General features: G+C 47.1%; 1 protein-coding gene and 1 long non-coding RNA gene across 2 annotated transcripts in view; both read right to left on the bottom strand.

Moving 5' to 3' along the window:
- dpr21 (defective proboscis extension response 21) overlaps window positions 1–22,816 on the bottom strand; it is a gene marked incomplete at its 5' end in the record, with an annotated part of 428,500 nt that overhangs the window by 291,991 nt on the left and 113,693 nt on the right. The window lies entirely within an intron of this gene.
- LOC136117520 (uncharacterized) lies at window positions 6,347–7,780 on the bottom strand. The gene is made up of 2 exons (XR_010655053.2): window positions 7,480–7,780; window positions 6,347–7,424 (listed from the first exon to the last, which is right to left on the bottom strand). It is a non-coding gene; the product is annotated as an uncharacterized lncRNA (long non-coding RNA).

Genomic DNA, 22,816 nt, shown 5'->3' with positions numbered 1-22,816 from the left:
CGGTGTGCGGTATAAGAATCCCAAATGGCGATTATGGCCTGGCGCTGAAGAAATGTATGGTTCCGCTGATGAATCGCTGCACGTGGCACCTGCTCCTTGCTGTGCGCAAAGGGAGGGCTGAAAAACTTCCGTCAATTCCGAGAATTTGCACGTGTCTCTGGTCACTGCTGTTTTCCAGGAATTACAATTAGATTTTTCCAATATATCGTCGAATAATCTTACCACCAATATTGGGAGTGATAACAGGTCGTACTGCTCAACCAAAATTCCTAGAATTTCACACGCGGATGTGTGGATGCGGACGGGTTTGAAAATTATAGCACTTTTTGCAGAGAACGAACCGATCTCGGGAGAAGCTTGCGACAAAGAGGAGGAAATCATGGCGTCTAGAGTGGATGTAGGATGCACAAAATCCCCAAAATCCATAAAACTGGTATTTTTGGTATTCTAGCGAGGATCGGATCCTTGCTACTGAAGGGTTGCATCTTTGCTATTTATGTTAATTACCATGGGTAATGTCTTAACTAGGAATGCCAACTTAGCCGAAAATACTGACTCCCACAACCACAGTTTTGATTTTTAGTCCCTGTGACTAATAATAAAAACTGAAAAAGGAGTCAGGAGGGATCACCAGATGTTCTTGGCATGGAATTTACCAAGCTCTTTGCCGTTCATGTCTTCCAGAACATATAATGATTGACCAAGTTTCTCCTTAACTCTCGCTTTTGTTCCGACTGGTGCTAGCTTTGCGTTGAAATGATTGGCAGCGTTGCTCAGCGCAAAGTTCCGTTTTGTCACCTCTTGACCTACTTCGAACGATCTAGGCCTCGTACGTAGGTTATATGTGCGCTGGTTCGTCTCATAAGCTTTGCTCAGATGTTTATGGATTCTTGCACGAATTTTCTGACACTCGTCAGTTTTTGAAAGGTTGACATCACCTTCGGCGAGTAAACCCAACTTGCGCAACAGTTTATAGTCCTGGCCGTGTGAGATCATATGTTGCCCAAAAACAACTTGGTACGGTGATACACCGATAGACTGATGAAGGAAGTTACGAAGTGAGCAATTGATGCTGCTGAGGAAAACATCCCATTCACGCTGGTCCGAACGAATGTAAGCTCTTAAAGCCGCGTTGATTGAACGGTTGACTCTTTCCGCTGCGTTGGACTGCGGAGCAAAGGCGCCTGTGAACATGTGGCGCACGCCATATTTCGAGAGGAAGTCAGAGAACTTTTAAACTGAGTGCCGTTGTCACTCACGACTGTCTCGGGCACACCAAAGCAGGGAAAGATTTCGTCCTGCAGTATACTGATTATCACTTTAGTGGTGAACTTTTTCACTGGCTTTAGAAAAGTGAGTTTTGAAAAGTGATCCAGGATAATCAATATGCCTATGTTTCCAGACTTGGAACGCGGAAATGGGCCAATAAAATCCAGATAGAGTCGTTGAAATATCCTTTCGCTATGCACTTGAGCGCCCATAGGTGGTTTCAAGGAACGCGTAGGATGCTTTGTAGTGAGGCACGTTTCGCAGTTGCGTATGTAGTCCCGCACGTTGATTACCATGTTTGGCCAGTAAAAGCGGCGGCGAATGCGCTCTAGGCATTTGGTCATTCCACAATGCGCAGATGATGGTTGGTCATGGGCGGCACTAATTACGCTTTGGCGTAACGATTCGGGTACGAACAATTTCCAGCAATCGTCTGGTGAAGTGTCAATTGAATTGGGAAATGCTGCACGGTGATAGATAAAGTCGTCGACTACTTGGAAATCAGGTAGCTGTGAGGACGAGAATTTGTTCCGGAGTGCAGAATATTCTTCCGATTGGAAAGCATCTGATGCGAGATCGATTTCAGGGTGAACTTCAAAATTCAGCGCAGCAACTTCCACGTCCTCGAAAGCACGGGATAGAGCATCCGCCACGACATTCTCACATCCTTTACGATGCTCGATTTCAAAGGAGTAACCCTGAAGTTTGATAGCCCATCTGGCCAGTCTACCGCTTAAATCAGATTGATTCATAAGCCAACGCAAACTGGAGTGGTCAGTGACTACTTTGAAAGAATGTCCATCAATATACATCCTGAACTTTTTTATTGCCAAGACTACAGCCATGCATTCAAGTTCGGTAACTGTATAGTTACGTTGGGATTTGTTAAGTTTTTTGGACATGAATGCTATTGGTCGTTCGCAGCCAGATTGGTCACATTGGGCCAGAACTGCGCCAACACCATGTAGTGAGGCATCGCACTGCAGAATGAACGGTTTCTCATAATCGGGGTGAACGAGACATGGGGCAGAACATAACTTGGCTTTGATGTTCTCAAAGGCCTCTTGAGCATGTTCATTCCATTGAAAGACTTTGCTACGTAGCAACTCTGTTAGGTGGAATATGACTGAGGAATAGTTTGAAATGAAGCGCTGGTACCAACCAGTCATACCAAGAAATCTTCTCAGCTGTTTCTGAGTTTATGGTATCGGGAATTCACTGACAGCGCTAATCTTGTTTGGATTAACTTGAAGTGTTCCTTCTCCAACCAAATATCCCAAGTAATCTACTCCTTTCAGACAGAACTGACTTTTCTGGACGTTAATTGTCAATCCTGCTTTTCTCAGCTGGGTGGCTACCTCAGAAAGATGTAGAAGATGGTCTTCAAAGCTGCTTGACAACACCAAAAGGTCATCAAGGTAGACTAGAACGTGCGACCAAATGGCATCCTTTTGAATTGGTACAGCGGACGGTTTGGTATCGTGAACGCTGTCTTTGCACGGGACTCTTGATCTAGGCAAATTTGCCAAAACGCATCCTTGAGATCTATTTTAGAAATGCAATGCACTGGCGGGAGACGACTAAGCAGACCTTCCATAATAGGAATCGGGTAAGCATCCTTAATGGTAACTGCATTAAGTTTCCTCGCATCGAGACAGAAACGTACCTTGCCAGGTTTGACGTGCAAGGTAACCGGAGAAGACCAAGGCGATGATGGTGCCTCTTCTATGACGTCCATTTCAATCATGCGATCGATTTCGACACACAAAAGCTTTTCCTTAGCTGGCGATAAAGGATAAAACCTTTGTTTGATTGGTTTCGCGGTAGATGTGTCAATGTTGTGTTCTATCAATCTGGTCAAACCTAAGCCCTCACTTTCGAATGATGGAAAGAAGTCGATTACCTTTTTCAGCTTTGATTTCTGTGCGTTGGGTAAACAGATGTGTGAGGGGTCGTCCTCGGGTTTGTATTCAATTTCGTTAACTGAAAACGAAAGTTGGATGAAAATGCCAAAGGTTTCCCAGAAATCCATTCCGCATATCACGCTGTGTTGAATAGAACGTACTATTAAGAATTCTAATTTTGAATCTATAGAGTTGTACGTCAAGGGAATGGAGATTGTGCCAGCCACGGATTGTGTTTGGCCGTCTGCAGTACGGACTATGCTTTTGAATTTGTTATAAAGTTTGTCAATTATTTTTTGTTGGGCAAGCTTTCCACCAATGACACTTTTGTTGGCTCCGCTGTCTAAGAGAGCTGAATATTCGATGCCGAAAATCTGCACCATTGTGAAAGGCCGGATGTCATTCTTTTTGTGGATGATTGATGAGATAATGCAACGGTTAAAAGCTCGTTTGCGCATCCAGAATTTACGTATACGCAAGGTAGAACGACGTTTGTAAGCAAAGATAGAGTTCACACTAACAGGTTTAAGCCTTCGTTTAAGATACTCTTGAAAGCACAGGTGATATGGATTGAACGCTTTAGTAGTCGGTTCATCAGGTTTGGGAGTAGACAAATCAGGTAAATTATCCGTTGCCGCAGCATCCGGAATACTAAGAACATCCAAGGCTAACGGCGGACATTCATTTTGCGAATGTCCTGCTTGGAGTTTTCCGATACCGATTTACATTTTGCACAATTTGGTTTATATACATCGGGTATGCCGCAACCGTAACAGAAAATACGGCGAGGTTTTAGACAATCATGGTACCTGTGACCTGTTCCATCACAGTTCCAACATATGAATTTGTCTGCAGGCTTAATTGCGCAGACTTCGCCCTCGACATCGGCTTCGTCTTCGGACTGATCTTCAGAGTCATGTTCGTGAAGAATTGTGTTGACAAACCGTTTTGTTACATTAGAGCGTTGAATTGGCTTCGATCGAGTGCTACGATAAAATTCTTCGTGGCGGTGACACGCCTTACGCAAAGCTTCCAAAGAAGGGGTGTCAACATGCAGTAACTCAAGTTTCAAATCTGCCTTAAGATTGTGGCGCACTTCGCTGGCTAGCTCACTATCATGCATGGGCTCTCGGAGGGAATTAGCTATGATAAGCATTGCGTCAAGAAAGTCGTCAAGACTTTCGTTTGAACCCTGCTTACGACGACGCATGGCACTTTTTATTTCACGGTCTGATCTCTGATCTGAGTATCTCTCCTTTAAGCGTCTGCATAGTACAAGCCAGTTCATGTCATCTACCGACCTATGAACATGCCAGTGAAAAGATAGAGCAGGACCTGCAAATAGCAAATTTGCAAACTGCGACAACAAATCGAAATTTCCGTTTAGGCTTTGTGTAGTGAGACAGTTTACTCGGTATATAAAATCCTCAATTGCGATGTCGTCAGCTGACCCACTGAATTTGATTCGCCAGTTGGAAATCACATTTGAAATTCTGTCAGGACGATCCAAAGAAAGATCGCTGCGATCGCTTCGCACATCCGGAGAGTTCCTAACTCGCTGACTGTTTTGACCCTGATTGTTCTGGAAACCGACTTGTCCTGAATTGTTACGGAATTCGTGCTGCGTATTGTTATCCACAAACGTAGACCTATTCAATTGACTAAACATCTGAGTCATTTTTTCTGTGATTGTATCTGTCATGGTTACTTGAAATGTTCTCTGGTTCTATAACATGCTTTTTTGAAATGCTCGCATTTGATTCGCAAGCCTTTGCTGATCTGGGTCTTCGGTTACATCTGAGTCAATAGTTTGCCTATTGTCTTGCTGGGGATTCAAGTTGCCATTCTGAGGGACGATAATAATGTTCTGATTATCGGCGTTACGAGACCTAGATCTGGTCATCATTCGATTTTGCATACCGGAATTCGGATTAGATACCGTCTGGGACTGAGAACATGGTTGAGAGCATGTTGGACAAGTGTTGCTATCCTGCAGCCAGTTTTGTAGACAAGCCTTATGAAAGCAATGTTTACAAGCAGTTTCAATTAAATCCAATTCGAAAACTACTGCGTTGCAGAGGGTGCACATCACTGAGTCATCATCACCTAGAGAAACTAGGTTCTCGTTGCTGTGCCTAACCGACATTTTTAAAACCTAACTAAACAACCAACTAATCTCAAAACTTAAAAAGAGAAATGGAAGATATACGATATGCGATAGAAATATACGATATGCGATAGAAGTATACGATAATCATTCAACAATGACAAGACGAGAAAGATCCTTGAGAAATACGGAACGCGGTAGTATCATAAAAATACGAGGGGCTTATCCTGAGGAGTAATGTAGCAGCAGGTTGATTTTCGTTCGATAGGTACTAATTATTAACTGAAAATGTTTGCGGAATTAATTATATAAAAATAGTATTTTGAGGTCTAACCAATCAAAAGAGGGACTAGCCGAATTTTTCCAGCTAGAACAAATCTCGATTTTAATTGGATAGAAGATGTGGTTTGAAAACTGAAAACTTGGAAAAGAACCGACCTTAAATCAGAACTAAAATTCCGAAGTATCAAATAATCAAAATGGAATGTTTTTAACTATAATGTCCGATTATGACCGAACTGATAGAAAAACATGTAACAAAAGTATAACATTTCTGCTGGTATGGCTCCGAATCTATCCAGAGTACCATCAAATCCAAGTCAAAAATGAAATACTAACTGAAACTACAATTTTACAAAAATGGATGGATTGAAATATTTTCGGGAAGCTCGGCTGTCAAACGACAGATGCCTGATCAGGCATCGGGCTTGCCCCATTGTTGGGCGCCATTTAATTCTGTAACGAACACACTCTATGAGCGTTGTCCACCCTAACACCTCTGTCTACGCTTTGACCGGCCTACTCAGGGATATGGGTGTGGGTTTGTGTTAAGATGAAACAAGAGTGTCACAGAACTAACAATAGTAGACAGAGGGACGGTAACGATAAGGATTTTTAACCCATCGGCTAAGATTCGGACACGAGACTGTACCTATCGAAGACGGAGGCCCAGATGTTATTGGCCACCTTCTATACCCACCCTACCTGTGAAGTCTCATTAGACTCCACCCTTAAAACAACCCCTGCGCTACATCCTCTAAGGTGCCCTCAAAAGATCACAAATTAATTCATCTTAAATTTCATTTAATACGGCAAATACGATAATATGGTTCATGGTTCTTAATACTACAAATCCTAACACTAAAGCCTTAGAACTAAGCGTTCTTTACGCCAAAAGACTCTCTATATGATCGAGTGTCAGTACAAGATTATCAAATATGAAAAGAAATGGATATTTTGTTTACGTTAAATTATTACGAAACTGATTACATATTTTATCGATATGCGGCAAGCTTATTCAAAAATTACAGGAAATCACTTAGGCGGATTACGTTAAATTATATAAGTGCAAACGATTCTTATTTAATATTTATATCAATACGCGAATGTGGAAAAATTACATGTATATATTGGTACCAAAAGTGTGCGGGCTCAGACAAGAATGAATATATATGTAGGAATGTAAATGATTTACGGCTATGCCGTTCTTACGAACTCTCCAACGAAGTCAGCAGGCCTGATGACGATCGATGTGCGCTGTAGGATAATTTAATTTAGGTGTATATATGTCATACTATGTCGTAAGCACACACGCAAGTATAAAAGCTAAATAGGAATCGTAAATTAAATTAGAAACTTGTCGTACAAATATTTAGAATAAGAAAATTAAACTACAATCGCTTTAGCGATACAAAAACGAGTTGGCAGTCCCGGCCAAAATTAACTGGAAGCAGAATTGGAACTGAAATTCCAATTGGGATGCGGCGTCCGCCTCCGCTGTCTTGCCCGAATTACGCCGAATCGGCGCCGGTGCGTTTTTCGCCCGAACTGCAACGTGATCTGACTTGTAGATCGTCGAGCGGACTTGGCAAAGTCAAAACCTCTCGCGGGTTGACTGCGGCGTTCCTTGAAGCCGCTTATGGTTTGCCGATGATGAAATTAATCCAGGTGTGGCAAAGAAGACAGATTCCTTTCACGCGGTGTGCGGTATAAGAATCCCAAATGGCGATTATGGCCTGGCGCTGAAGAAATGTATGGTTCCGCTGATGAATCGCTGCACGCGGCACCTGCTCCTTGCTGTGCGCAAAGGGAGGGCTGTAAAACTTCCGTCAATTCCGAGAATTTGCACGTGTCTCTGGTCACTGCTGTTTTCCAGGAATTACAATTAGATTTTTCCAATATATCGTCGAATAATCTTACCACCAATATTGGGAGTGATAACAGGTCGTACTGCTCAACCAAAATTCCTAGAATTTCACACGCGGATGTGTGGATGCGGACGGGTTTGAAAATTATAGCACTTTTTGCAGAGAACGAACCGATCTCGGGAGAAGCTTGCGACAAAGAGGAGGAAATCATGGCGTCTAGAGTGGATGTAGGATGCACAAAATCCCCAAAATCCATAAAACTGGTATTTTTGGTATTCTAGCGAGGATCGGATCCTTGCTACTGAAGGGTTGCATCTGGGCTATTTATGTTAATTACCATGGGTAATGTCTTAACTATGAATGCCAACTTAGCCGAAAATACTGACTCCCACAAATTTGAGGACGGCATGGTGAGCTTGATAAATGCAATTTTCTTTTGATACGGTGAACTGGTGTTTATCTAGCGCTTCCATGTGTCCCCGTTATAAATAATGTAACATAGTAAATCGATTCGAAATCTGTTGCAGGAAGGGTCATGAGTTGGTGGCTAATCTGATCTCGCTTGTGGGTGTCGACAAAGAGCTGCTCTACGGGATTGGCTGAATGGTACCCATTTCCATGAACGCCCTTACCGCCTCGTCCAAATCAACCTGAACCTGATGCTCGCCGTGGCCAGGGTTCGAGACAGAAAATTACTTCTTCTACAGAACGGTTTACCTCCCTTTCTCCAATAATGATACAGAGAGAGAACGCTATGAAGTATGCTTATATTTAATATGATTGGATAGAGTTAGGGTATAATAGATAGTGTTGATAGCTGGACCCTCCTGCTGCGGAAGGGTCGAGCTTCGTACTGCGTGCTTTGTCGTGTCGGAGCTGCGGATGGACCGAGTTGTGGACTGCTTGGTTCGTTGTGTCGGCGCTGCGGAAGGGCCGAGCTGTGGATTGCTTGTTCCGTCATGCCTCGTCGTTCGAGTAGGTCGTAGGAACGATCTACTTGGATTTCGAGTGGGACTCGAGAGTGTAGGACATCGTTTGTTTCGGTCTGCCGGGCATCGTTAGTTTCGATCTGTCGTCTACTGCGTTTCGTTTCCGAGTCGGAAGCCGACAGCCCGGCCGGGTTCAGTGATTACGACCGGGACTGGGCTGAATTACGTAAACAAAGCCGAGACGCCGGTGATCCCCACCAGGTCGTAGAGCCAATTTAAGACCGAGCTCTTACGGATCCACCACCTTTAGCAAGACTATCTACCAAAACACTAACCCGGATATTCCTCCTTGTTGATGCTTCCTCGATGCTCGTCGGAACGGAAGTGACTGGCCTGAGGCTGGGCCTCTGTTTATATAGGCGCCGTTTAGTGTGACCAGGGCGATCGATGGTGATAGTCCCGCTTCGATAACTTCTTATCGGGTCACGGTTCGGGTGATGACTATCGACTATCGATATCTCCGCTGAATAAGTTTGACCAGTTTTCGTTCGCTTTGACGACATCATCATTGCAATCAGCAATTTCTTTATGAACTCGTAAAAGCTGAATCCAATTCGAAAGCTTATTACTTAAGTCTAAGAATATCGTCATGAGTAATAGCTTTTAGTGAGAAATTAGGTTGCTGTTTAACTTTTCTTCATGAAGTGCAAGTGCATGCAAACGAAGATTCTGTCTTTTTTTGAAAAAGGGCTGCCGCGACGACGACTCCGCTTACCAGCGAAAACCTGTCCACCATAAAGTCTGGTCCAGCAAGGTGGAGGGAAGCAGACAGCGGGATGCGCAAGCCGCGGGGTTGTCCTCCAAACGAACATGGTTCTGGGCTACTCTGTCAATATTTCAGCAGTCCTGTTGCAGACGACAGTGTTCTATAGTCGAGGTGGAGCTGACACCCAGTAAAGGACAACTACAGTGTCGGTCCAAAAAAAGTAGTTGAAATTGGAATTGACAAAGACGACTTAATAATATAGTAACATTGCTGGTGGGTGAGCTGCGGTAAGTTCTAACCCCGGTATCGAAATAACTTTAATGGGAGTTACTTGAGTCTTGTTTCCGTTCCTGTTGTAACTCGACTGTATACAACGGCTCCTACTGGTTTTATTGAAGCTTATCGAGGGACTCGACGTTGGTACAAGATGGGCAGCGCGCTTGCAAATAAGCTCCACCGCCTGGCTATGCTTTTATTTTAGGGTTTATTCCAGCTTAGAGAACATAACCAATATTCTTGACATAGTAATTTCATCAAAACGGCGGATGGCGATACAATACCAAAGGTTTCTTAAATCTTAGAGAGCACTGAGACTAATAACAGTAATTAATTTTGGACATGTAGAAAGTTGATCCGAATCGGGATTCCATACCAATCCCAGGCATTTCACCTTCTTCGATTGCGTTGTGCCTATTTGGTAAGCGTAATCCTCCGTTGGAATGGAATCCATGAGTGTAGTACAATTGGAGCTCCACTTGCGCAAATTGAATTTTGCCTCCGCCAGCAGCCTGACAAGCTCCGTCTGCAATTCTATGAGTTCTGATATATCGTCGACGTATGCATCCGTTAATAGCGAGGAAGCTGCCCGTTGATATCGTTGGTGATAGTCCTTAGATAGTTGTTTTAGAGCCCTTACTGACAGGAATGGTGATGGTGCCAGCCCGTTGGTTACTGTTAGCAGCCCATAGTGCTGAAGCTGGTCTTTTTAATCCTCTCGTCAAGTCAGTATGTTCGGGAGCTACAACTTACCGATATTGTCGAAATCGCAATCAAACTCCGATGAGATCTCGTTGAATCGGCGGGCCGATGTGTGGCCGGTGATATATTTACCGAATTAATTGAATACAGCACGATATTTTTTTGTGACATTTTCTAATTTGAGGACGGCATGGTGAGCTTGATAAATGCAATTTTCTTTTGATACGGTGAACTGGTGTTTATCTAGCGCTTCCATGTGTCCCCGTTATAAATAATGTAACATAGTAAATCGATTCGAAATCTGTTGCAGGAAGGGTCATGAGTTGGTGGCTAATCTGATCTCGCTTGTGGGTGTCGACAAAGAGCTGCTCTACGGGATTGGCTGAATGGTACCCATTTCCATGAACGCCCTTACCGCCTCGTCCAAATCAACCTGAACCTGATGCTCGCCGTGGCCAGGGTTCGAGACAGAAAATTACTTCTTCTACAGAACGGTTTACCTCCCTTTCTCCAATAATGATACAGAGAGAGAACGCTATGAAGTATGCTTATATTTAATATGATTGGATAGAGTTAGGGTATAATAGATAGTGTTGATAGCTGGACCCTCCTGCTGCGGAAGGGTCGAGCTTCGTACTGCGTGCTTTGTCGTGTCGGAGCTGCGGATGGACCGAGTTGTGGACTGCTTGGTTCGTTGTGTCGGCGCTGCGGAAGGGCCGAGCTGTGGATTGCTTGTTCCGTCATGCCTCGTCGTTCGAGTAGGTCGTAGGAACGATCTACTTGGATTTCGAGTGGGACTCGAGAGTGTAGGACATCGTTTGTTTCGGTCTGCCGGGCATCGTTAGTTTCGATCTGTCGTCTACTGCGTTTCGTTTCCGAGTCGGAAGCCGACAGCCCGGCCGGGTTCAGTGATTACGACCGGGACTGGGCTGAATTACGTAAACAAAGCCGAGACGCCGGTGATCCCCACCAGGTCGTAGAGCCAATTTAAAACCGAGCTCTTACGGATCCACCACCTTTAGCAAGACTATCTACCAAAACACTAACCCGGATATTCCTCCTTGTTGATGCTTCCTCGATGCTCATCGGAACGGAAGTGACTGGCCTGAGGCTGGGCCTCTGTTTATATAGGCGCCGTTTAGTGTGACCAGGGCGATCGATGGTGATAGTCCCGCTTCGATAACTTCTTATCGGGTCACGGTTCGGGTGATGACTATCGACTATCGATATCTCCGCTGAATAAGTTTGACCAGTTTTCGTTCGCTTTGACGACATCATCATTGCAATCAGCAATTTCTTTATGAACTCGTAAAAGCTGAATCCAATTCGAAAGCTTATTACTTAAGTCTAAGAATATCGTCATGAGTAATAGCTTTTAGTGAGAAATTAGGTTGCTGTTTAACTTTTCTTCATGAAGTGCAAGTGCATGCAAACGAAGATTCTGTCTTTTTTTGAAAAAGGGCTGCCGCGACGACGACTCCGCTTACCAGCGAAAACCTGTCCACCATAAAGTCTGGTCCAGCAAGGTGGAGGGAAGCAGACAGCGGGATGCGCAAGCCGCGGGGTTGTCCTCCAAACGAACATGGTTCTGGGCTACTCTGTCAATATTTCAGCAGTCCTGTTGCAGACGACAGTGTTCTATAGTCGAGGTGGAGCTGACACCCAGTAAAGGACAACTACAGTGTCGGTCCAAAAAAAGTAGTTGAAATTGGAATTGACAAAGACGACTTAATAATATAGTAACATTGCTGGTGGGTGAGCTGCGGTAAGTTCTAACCCCGGTATCGAAATAACTTTAATGGGAGTTACTTGAGTCTTGTTTCCGTTCCTGTTGTAACTCGACTGTATACAACGGCTCCTACTGGTTTTATTGAAGCTTATCGAGGGACTCGACGTTGGTACAAGATGGGCAGCGCGCTTGCAAATAAGCTCCACCGCCTGGCTATGCTTTTATTTTAGGGTTTATTCCAGCTTAGAGAACATAACCAATATTCTTGACATAGTAATTTCATCAAAACGGCGGATGGCGATACAATACCAAAGGTTTCTTAAATCTTAGAGAGCACTGAGACTAATAACAGTAATTAATTTTGGACATGTAGAAAGTTGATCCGAATCGGGATTCCATACCAATCCCAGGCATTTCACCTTCTTCGATTGCGTTGTGCCTATTTGGTAAGCGTAATCCTCCGTTGGAATGGAATCCATGAGTGTAGTACAATTGGAGCTCCACTTGCGCAAATTGAATTTTGCCTCCGCCAGCAGCCTGACAAGCTCCGTCTGCAATTCTATGAGTTCTGATATATCGTCGACGTATGCATCCGTTAATAGCGAGGAAGCTGCCCGTTGATATCGTTGGTGATAGTCCTTGGATAGTTGTTTTAGAACCCTTACTGACAGGAATGGTGATGGTGCCAGCCCGTTGGTTACTGTTAGCAGCCCATAGTGCTGAAGCTGGTCTTTTTAATCCTCTCGTCAAGTCAGTATGTTCGGGAGCTACAACTTACCGATATTGTCGAAATCGCAATCAAACTCCGATGAGATCTCGTTGAATCGGCGGGCCGATGTGTGGCCGGTGATATATTTACCGAATTAATTGAATACAGCACGATATTTTTTTGTGACATTTTCTAATTTGAGGACGGCATGGTGAGCTTGATAAATGCAATTTTCTTTTGATACGGTGAACTGGTGTTTATCTAGCGCTTCCATGTGTCCCCGTTATAAATAATGTAACATAGTAAATCGATTCGAAATCTGTTGCAGGAAGGGTCATGAGTTGGTGGCTAATCTGATCTCGCTTGTGGGTGTCGACAAAGAGCTGCTCTACGGGATTGGCTGAATGAACGCCCTTACCGCCTCGTCCAAATCAACCTGAACCTGATGCGCTTGCTCCGGTTTTCCTGCTGCTTGCTTGTTGTACCTGCGGCATGAGAAAACAGACAAGAAACTGAAATGTGAGCATGGGTACAAGGTGCGCCGTTGCGTTAAATGAACGCTCCCGAGGCCAACGTGATTGTCGATCCCGAATCCAGAAGAATCCGACAAAACGTCTTGTTTCCAAATCTGTCAATCATATGAGCTTGTATGGTAGGCATCATGGTCTAAGTTTGAGCAAGAAGTGCAGTCTCTACGGAAAGGTCGATATTCCGGCTGGTAGAGCTTTTGTTCTTGTACCGCTACTGTCCGGTGTGTTAGCGGCTGTGGGATCACGTTTGTGAGTCTGATGTACTAATGTATGATGTGATGCTTTGCAGAGACGACCTCTGAATTTTTAAGTGCACTTCCAAGCGATATGGTTGCGACTCAAACAATTAAAGCACAATTTGTAGAGCTTTTGGAATACTCGACGATCTGCTATTTCCATTGATACAAATTGGGTGCAGGTCATTACCGAGAGTTGTTGTGTGCAGATAATACAAATGTTTAAAGAATAATTCGAACCTTGAATGTAACAGATTTACAATACAATGAGACGCACTTCATCCTGAGAACATAAATTCCAAAAAGGTCCCGATCGTCATGTCATCTGAGCAGCCTTTTCGCCCTTCCGCCCAAGATTGGCGGGATGCCATATCCAGTTTTCCAAGTAGTTTGTGTATTTAGGCATGGGTCCCAAAAGTCCAGCAATAAAAGAACGAGTTATTAGTGGCATGTTGTCGTACCGAGGTAATAGTTTATCCCAGGCTTCAACATAATTCTCATCGGTGACTGCAACGTGTTTCACCAAGTTAAGAGCCACTACATCCAAATAGGACTTCAAGTAATGGAATTTGTGGCAGCTGTTGAGGTTTTCGCGTCAGTCCACCGACCACAGAGATCACAAAATTGAGTACAAACGTTTTTGCCCCGAAACCGTACCTTCCAGCAGCTTTACATACTTCTGAGACAGCCAATCGTTGAAGTGGGTAGACAAATAAGAGTTTGTCTGTTTTTTCGTCGCCTTGTAAAACACGAGGTGACCATTCAATGTTTCCAGTGACATTTTTTGCTTGATTTGAAGCCCGTTTTCACCTAGGTGTGAAGTTTGTAAACGAAAACTTTACTACGAATTTCTTAGAACACTCAACGAAACTAATACAATCCGACTCGAAGAACCGAAGTGTATGGAAATATGTAAAGATGTGGACTGTATTTAATATATTATTTAGGGTGTACAAATACTGCAAAGCTTGGAGCGTAACCTCACGTATAAATCAAACTTACAGTGTGTGTGTGTCTTTAGGGATGAGCAATAGAGATTCACAGTTAACTTCGCGATAAAGTCTGCTTAACTATCGACCGTCCGGGACAGAGCAAGGGACAGGTATTGCCTCGAAAGGCGTTGGCCTGGAGAGCAAGGCTTGTTCACCCTAGTCTGAGAGCGGTGCCGCTTCCCTAAGCGCACAAGGCCGAACTCTCTGCGAGTCCAAGGCGCGACCAGCGACCCCGAGGCAGCGCGTCGGCAAGCGAGCATTGGCGGCCACTACGAGCATTCCGAGGCACAGGAGCCAGCGGACGTCGAGTCAACGCGTCGACAAGCCAAGACGAGGCGAACTAGCAGCCGACGGAACCAGAGCAAGTAGATACCGAGGCCAGCCCAACCACACACCCGCTGTACCAATACCACAAGAACAAATCCCACTGTTACAATTCGAACCCTGTGTTATCTCACTGATCTACGGGGTAGTCTCGTCATATTAATTTGGTGGGACGAACACTCAATCTTCTGAGCTAGCCGCACGAAAACAAAATCAGTTAGTTTCATCTGGCGCCCAACGTGATTGTCCAAACAGTGAGAAAAGCACAATAAAAATGGGAAAGAAGTGGATTTACCGCCTTAAGAAGGATGCCCATGTCGCACAGAAGCTTAATGTCGTCCAGGAGGACAGGCTAGACGACATGAGGAAGGCACTGTCGGAATACTACTCAGAAACGGAGAACCACCCACATCGTCGACATCTGGGCCGAGCTGGAAGCAACGTTAACGGAAGGGGACAACATAGTGGCAAGCCTGAGCATTGACTACATGCAAAAAGAGGTACACAGGAGAGAGTCAGTCCAATATAGGAAAACAGCAGCGCTGACCCCGAGACCAAGCCAGTCGGACCATGCAAAGATCGCTTAACAGGTTCGCGAATGGTCGTTAAGGTTCGACGGGGCGGAAAGACCATTTGTATTCCTAGAGCAGGTAGAATGGTCCGCCAACACGTACGGCTTGGACTTAGATATGATCCCGGCAACGGAAGCAGAGCTTCAGCGAGTCGCTCAAGGACTACATTGCGCCGGCTACACCTCTCCCGGAAGACCAACACGTCACGAGATTTCATCGTCCCGTCCCTCGGAAACCACGGCGGGTTGAAACCGCCCGAGTCAGAAGTTCTACTCACCGTCACTCTGCCCCGACACTTGCTAGCCGAGTGAATGCACAAATAGAATCAACGATTCGGAGGAGCGTCAGACCCGCTGACCCTGATCGACGAACTGGAGGAGAAAATAGCCACATATGGAATTAACCAGGAGGAGGTACCCCGCGCCATGTCAGAGATTTTTGAAGGTAGGGCAGCGCGATGGTTCCGCACGAGCCACTTACAGACAGCTACGTGGGCGGAGTTTCGGACCGAGCTCTTAGGTTTCTTCTTGCCCCCACGTTACTTCGAGCGACTAGAGGTCGCGATCCGAGCAAATATTCAGGGAGTGGATGAGACATTTAAGGAGTACTTGGTCGAGTTAAGGACCAAGATGCAGCAAGCCGGATACCAAAAGGAGGAAGAATTTTATCGGATCTATGAAAATATGGCACCATATATAAGACGCCACGAGTTCGAGATGCTGGAACAAATAACCCGAATGGCGACGGAATACGAAAGTGTGAGACAGCTGACTTTGAGTCGCGCAGGCATTCCTAGCATGGGGGCTACGGACCGGGATAAGACCAACCCTCGTCGGACGCCGAACCTTTTTCGAAGCCCAGAGGTACCCATTCAAGGAGGGAATGCAACTCATCAAATGATCAGACAGCCCCTATCGAACATCGACGTCCAGCGAGCTTGTAGCAGGTGCGTAGAAATCGGCCACCTTAGACGGGGGTATACTAATGCACGCCTGAACTTTTGTTGGGACTGTGGTCGTAGGAATATATTGACTGTCGATTGTTGTCGCCGAGATACCCCGGGAAACGAACGACGTCTTCGCCGAGATGCGGGCGCAGCGGAGACGAACGAAGTAGCAGCCCGACATCAAGGAACCCACCACTAAGGATAAGCAACGGCCTGATCACTGCTACCGTGCAGATCGGAGGCCGATGGGTGGACGCCACGGTGGATACGGGAGCGTCGAGGAGCTTTGCGAGCGAAGGGTACGTTCGTACGGTACCGCGACCGGAGGAGATGCAAGAGATCATCACTACGATAGCGTTAGCTGATCGGTCAAGCATGGCAGTGAAGAAGCTATGGCGCACTCGCGTGGAATTAGCTGGCACGCGGGTGTGGATGCCATTCTTGGTGATGCCAACCATGTTGGATCGCTTGATATTAGGCATGGACTCCTTGGCGGCGATGGGAACACAGATACAGTGCGGAGAAGCCACCTTAAAGGTAAAATTGAGCTCGTCGGCGGAAGACCCCCGACTGCGGCCAAGTAAAGTCGATCGGATGTCGTCAGAGGATACGGGCCCGGAAGTACTCGAAGGAAGGAGTACGACGGTTCTAGGAAAGCAGGAAACCGACGATAAGGGCACTATGTATACAGAGCAGAGTGAGGTCCCCGCGCACAAGCGGATCATGCGTCAGATGACCCCATCAGGAGAACGAAAGAACGACCACGGAGGAGACGAGATCAGGAGGTACGACGAACCGGTAAGAGCCTTGGAGGACTTTCGGCTGGACGATTCGAAGAAGCAGAGGATGGAGAATCAATGAAGGAAGAGGATGACCTAGGCCCCGACCAGAGGGAAATCATCAATTCAAGGAGCTTCGAGGTGTATCACACGTGGCGGAGCATCGCATTGTAATGCGAGACGATAAAACCTTGAAACGAAGGTACTACCCAAGGAATCCGGCAATGCAGAGCGTGATCGACGCCCAAGTGGATGAACTACTCCGAGAAGACGCCATCGAACCTTCACGGAGCCCGCATAGCGCACCCATAGTGTTGGTCAAAAAGGAGACGGGTGAATGGCGCATGTGCGTTGATTATAGGACAATTGAACGCTCACTCAGTGCCCTACGCTTACCCCGTCCTCAGGATCAACCACATCCTGGAAAAACTACGTCAAGCCCGATACATTTCGACGTTGGACTTAAAGCACGGCTATTGGCAAATACCCATGGCCAAGAATAGCCGTCAATGCACGGCCTTCACCGTTCCGGGCAGAGGCCTATACCAGTGGAAGGTCATGCCCTTCGGACTTCACTCGGCCAGCGCAACCTTCCAGCGCGCCTTGGATAGCGTGATTGGTGCGGACATGGAGCCGTTCGCCACGGAGGAACAACATTTGGCCAATCTGGGCGAAGTCTTCCGTAGGCTGCCGAGGGCGAACCTGAAAGTGATCCCAAAGAAGTGCGCGATCTTCAAGCGAAGGTTAGTTTACCTAGGCCACGTGATTAGCGCCGAAGGAGTCAAGACCGACCCGGAGAAAGTGAAGGCCATTACCAACCTTAACTCCCCTACATGTCTCAAGCAGCTCCGATAGTGGCTAGGCATGGCCTCTTGGTATCGCCGGTTCGTCCCTAACTTCGCAGCCATGGTACAACCAATGACTGCCCTGTTGAAGAAAGGCCGGAAGTGGGAATGTGGTCCCGAGCAACAGAACGCGCTAGAAGAGGTAAAAAAAAGGTTAACCACCGCCCCTGTGGTAGGATGTCCCGACTTCGACAAGACGTTTGTGTTGCAAACTGATGCTAGCGACGAGGGGCTAGGAGCGGCCTTGTCGCAAGATATCGAGGGCCAGGAGAGAGTCATCGCGTACGCCAGCCGTCGACTCACAGCCACGGAGGGCAATTACACGACGACGGAAAAAGAGTGTCTGGCCATTATATGGGCTATCAGAAAAATGCGATGCTACTTGTAAGGGTATCGGTTCGAGGTGGTTACAACTATACCGGAATTTGGGACACAGAGCTGATGACTCGGACTACTTCCCGTGGAAACTGTGTGTCCCTAGTTCAAATAGAGTCCGAGTCCTCCAAGAATGCCACGACGCGCCCACGGCCGGACATCTGGGCGTCCGAAAAACCGTTTCTCGATTATCTCAGAGGTATTTTTGGCCTGGCATGTTTAGGGACGCGAAGCGTTACGTCCAGCGCTGCGAGTCGTGCCAGAAGTTCAAAACCGCCCAGACGAAAGCGGCAGGCAAAATGTTAACCTGCATAACAAGCGAACCGTTTGACGTTTTATGCGCAGACTTTGTCGACCCGCTACCCCGGTCGGGACGCGGGAACACCATGCTCTTCGTATTTCATGACATCTTTTCCAAATGGGTGGAGTTGATCCCGTTACGGAAAGCTACCGCCGCCCAAGTTCAGAGGGCATTCCGGGAACGGATACTGGGCCGAGTCGGCATCCCTCGGAAGTTCGGCGATAACGGTACTCAATTTACCAGCCGCTACCGGGTAGAGATCCAATATGCTGCTCCATACTGTCCACAGGAGAACCCTACCGAGAGGACGAATCGGACGGCCAAGACGATGATAGCCCAACTCACCAAGGGAGACCAAAGTTCCTGGGACGAGCTATTACCGGAAAAAGCGCTCGCCATCAACGCAAGTGTATCGGACTCTACGGGATATAGTCCCGCCTTCCTGACGCAAGGATGCGAGCCCAGACTCCCTATTATGTTATACGACGAGGTCACTCCTGGATCAGCGGTGATATCTAAGGACCCCGCAGGAAAAGCGCTCCAACTCTGAGGAATCTTCGATATTGTCAGATCCAACCTCCAACGTGCCTCCCCAGAGCAAGCACACCATTACAACCTTCGACAAGGTGTGGCTACGCCAACATCCTCTTTCGAAGGCGGCCGAAGGTTTCGCCGCCAAATTGGCCCCCAAATGTGACGGTCCCTACACCATAACGAGATTCATATCCCCTGACCTGGTTCTTTTGCGACGCCCAGGGGAAAAACGTTCACGCTCTGCCAACATCAGCCAGCTGAAACCCTATTACTCTGAGGACTTTGGGAATGCAGCCGCGGAAGGAGACGACGAGACTGCCCTGAGAGGCGACACGAGAGGTTAAGCAGGGTAGAGGTTCACACGGTAAATTCTAAGTTGAATTGTACTAACACACACAATGTTATTAGCTAAGTTTTCTAAGTCGAGGTTTCACTGCACCGATAGGTAGGAGCTTGAACAATAAGGGTCTCGTATCTATAAGTTTAGTCTCCGCTTTTAGATGGAAGAAGTCATCGAGTTGTCGGATGGATTGGCAGTAGCAGTAGTTATCTAAGTTTGGCATTGTTATTATTAGAACGTAAGAGATTTAAAATGAAGGTTTATGATTTAGTATGTGGAAAGCGAACATATGGATTTTTGGCTGCAAAACCAAAATAGGTCAAGTTTGGTTTCGCACCATCCGCCCGAGGTGGCAACCATAGGCAAAAATAAATTAGTTACGTCAGACATATATACATTATCCCGATCTTATGAATTTCATCTACTAACCTACCTGCGCAGTAAGGCGGAAGACCCCCTCATCCTCCCGCTTAATACCAGGAGGTGGTAGATCCCTTCGTGTCCTATTAACCCCCCCACGAGGTGGTAGATCCCTTCGTATCCTATTAAACCCCACAAGGTGGTAGATCCCTTCGTGTCCTATTAACTCCCACATCGTGGCGGAATGGCAAAACCTTCCGACTTTGACTAATCAAACTTGCTTTTAGCCGGCCAGCCACGACAGAATCTGGCTGCGGCCTCGCCCGAAGGTCCAGCCCGTGGAATTTTTGGCCTCGCGAGCCTCATACCTCGGCCACGTTCAATAGAATCCGGCTGCGGCCTCGCCCGAAGGTCCAGCAAGTGGAATTTTCCGTCACGAAAGGACTTGGTGTTCTGATGTTACCGTAACCTCATAGGTTCTGGAACACCCTCCTCCCCCCTCGATTGGATAGACGCGGAATCTCAGGGATAATTGATCAAATATACGCTCCGCGAATATTACTCTCTAGCCCTATGTCTCAGTGACTTTACCAATTTCTTGAAAAAAGACCTCTGAATTCGACTGAGAGTTATATCTTGGCCAGAGAGCATCCTTACAGATACTACCCCAAGAACCCAAAAATCCAAGGGAAAATCAACGCAAAGGTGGACCAGCTTCTTTGAATGGGGTTCATAGAGCATTCAAAGAGCCCATACAGCTCCCCCATCGTGATGGTGAAAAAGAAGACAGGCAACTGGAGCCTGTGTGTCGACTTCAGACAGATCCACGCGAAGTCAGTGAAGGATCCTAGATCAACTAAGGGAAGCGCGGTACATCAGCAGTTTGGACCTGAAGGATGGATACTGGCAGATCCCACTGGAAGAGAATAGCAGGCCATGCACGGCGTTCACGGTACCAGGCAAAGGTCTATTTCAGTGCCGTAATGCCGTTCGGACTTCACTCGGCGGCGGCATCGTTTCAACGAGTGTTGGACCAAGTATTTGGCCCCGAGATGTCACCTCACGCATTCGCAAACCAGGATGACATGAAAGGACACTTACGAGAACGGCACAAGGATATGAGTCACGATAAGGGATCACCCCGCAAGGCAACAGGTTTCAGCGTCGGGTGAGAGCCAGAATCAACCGATTACGCCACGTAGAAGGGAGTATGCGCGAAGGGAGACAAGCAACACAAGTCGCGCAGTCCAGACACACACCGTAGCATCCGGAGAATCTATACGGAATGCGCCGGACGAGCTCGTCTAGTTGTTACCCGAGGAAAGGGGGAGTAGAATCACGCACCGCACCAACAGGTAACTGAAAAAAAATGGTTCCATGGCAACAGTGGTAGCAAACGGCATATGCTTACCCATAACCGTGAGACGAATTCGATGAAATGTTTTAACTGCAGTGAAGAATTCTGATCTGAAAATATTCTCAAGGGGTATGAGCGTGGTCACTCCGGATATTTTGTCCGCTGCGAATTTTGCTCTTTGGTATTGTTAGACATGGAGTGCGTGCGACGGCACAAGAGGCGCATTCATGGTAACCGACGAGCTTCGATCGAAGAGAAGTAAATGCCAAAAGTGCAATTCAGCACTGGCAGAAAAGCCCTGCTGCAAACGATGGCCAAACGCTCTTCAAGGCCGCTGGGGCCACTGTTCTTGGGGTTAAGGACAACGAACGGCATAGGCTGGAAGGAGCTGAGAAAATAAAATGGAAAAGACAGATCAGCCAGAAGCTGTGCGGGCAGATTGAAAGTTGGAAAATCACCATGAGCCAGGGAAGGGGGCGCCTCGATAAGCGATCGATTGGCACTGAACGATAGTGCGATCGATGGGCACACGCAAGCTGGAAATATCGGCAAAAGGTATAAATATCGCAACGAGCAGGTGGCAACGCCGCACCGTCGGTATCGATAGTCGATAAAACATCGATCACGCACGGATGGTGTGACCAGGCGGAGGAACCATGGAAAGGAGTAGGACGCAGCAATAAGCAGCGAGCTGGGGATCGATAGCCCATGAGTATCGATGTCCCAGTGGAAACATGGGAAATATCGGCACGGGAGATATCAAATTTCTACGAAGAGGATGACCAGCGCTGTAGAAACTCAATGGGCAACGAGGGAGTGCCGCGGGAATCGGAAGGAGCATAAGAAGGACTCGAAGGCTAAGATGTGCAAGGAAACGCCGTAGAGTAGGAACAAGTTTTAAATGCTTCCCGTAGTAAGGGGGGAATGTGAGGAGTTGAATAACTCCCCTCAAATCTAAGCAGCAGCAGCAGCAGATGGCCGGCCGTTTACCAGATACGCGGCGAAATCGCTTAGTAACGGCGCGGCGAGGAGAGGATGGAGAACAAGAGAGTTTGGAGACCAAGAATGGAGATCAAGAGAGTTTGGAGACCAACAAGCGGACAAGGAGATAGTGGAGACTTGCCGGGCAGAGCAAGAGTGCCATGTGGGGATAACGGGACTCCACCGGACTTTGAACTCTCCCGTGAACTTTGGACCTGGGGAAGAAGTGCCACATCTCGGCAGTGGAGCGGCACACAGGCGTGCCACAAGCATCACGGGGACCTGCGGGACGGCGGCAGTGGGCAGAACATCGGTTGGAAGCTGTGCGTAAGGGACAAGTGGGTCAACCAGGAGTCACGGACTTTGGACCCGGAGTGGAAAGATTCAGCGGACCGTGCGCAAGACCGCAGAGCGCTGGCAGCTGGATCAGTCGATCACGAGGAGTCAAACCATCAAGATCAGTTAAAATACCAAAGTGAATAGTCTGTAAACCAAGTTATATTCGAGGGAGCCACAACAAGGCAAGTCGTCAGAAGCAGCGCCGTGGGAAGCATACAAGGAGCCAGATCGCCACGTCGAGACGTTCGGGATTGGGACATCAGGAATCTCCGAATTGAGACACAAGTGGCTGAGGTCCTGAAGGCATCACAAGGCTAAGTCATGGCGTTTGTTTTCCAACTTTGTCACGACCACACCCTGGCGAATCGCCCGGCGGTTCTGTCAGAGTCAAGCGAAAGAAGCCTACGACGAAGAACCGTTAGCTCGGGGATGAAAGTTGTCTAGGACCCAGCGTACCTTGCCCGACC

This window comes from Drosophila suzukii, unplaced genomic scaffold, assembly GCF_043229965.1.
Source record: "Drosophila suzukii unplaced genomic scaffold, CBGP_Dsuzu_IsoJpt1.0 scf_4, whole genome shotgun sequence".
Taxonomy (NCBI): domain Eukaryota; kingdom Metazoa; phylum Arthropoda; class Insecta; order Diptera; family Drosophilidae; genus Drosophila; species Drosophila suzukii.
The sequence above is the reverse complement of the archived record's forward strand: the minus strand, read 5'-3'. Positions and strand labels throughout refer to the sequence as shown.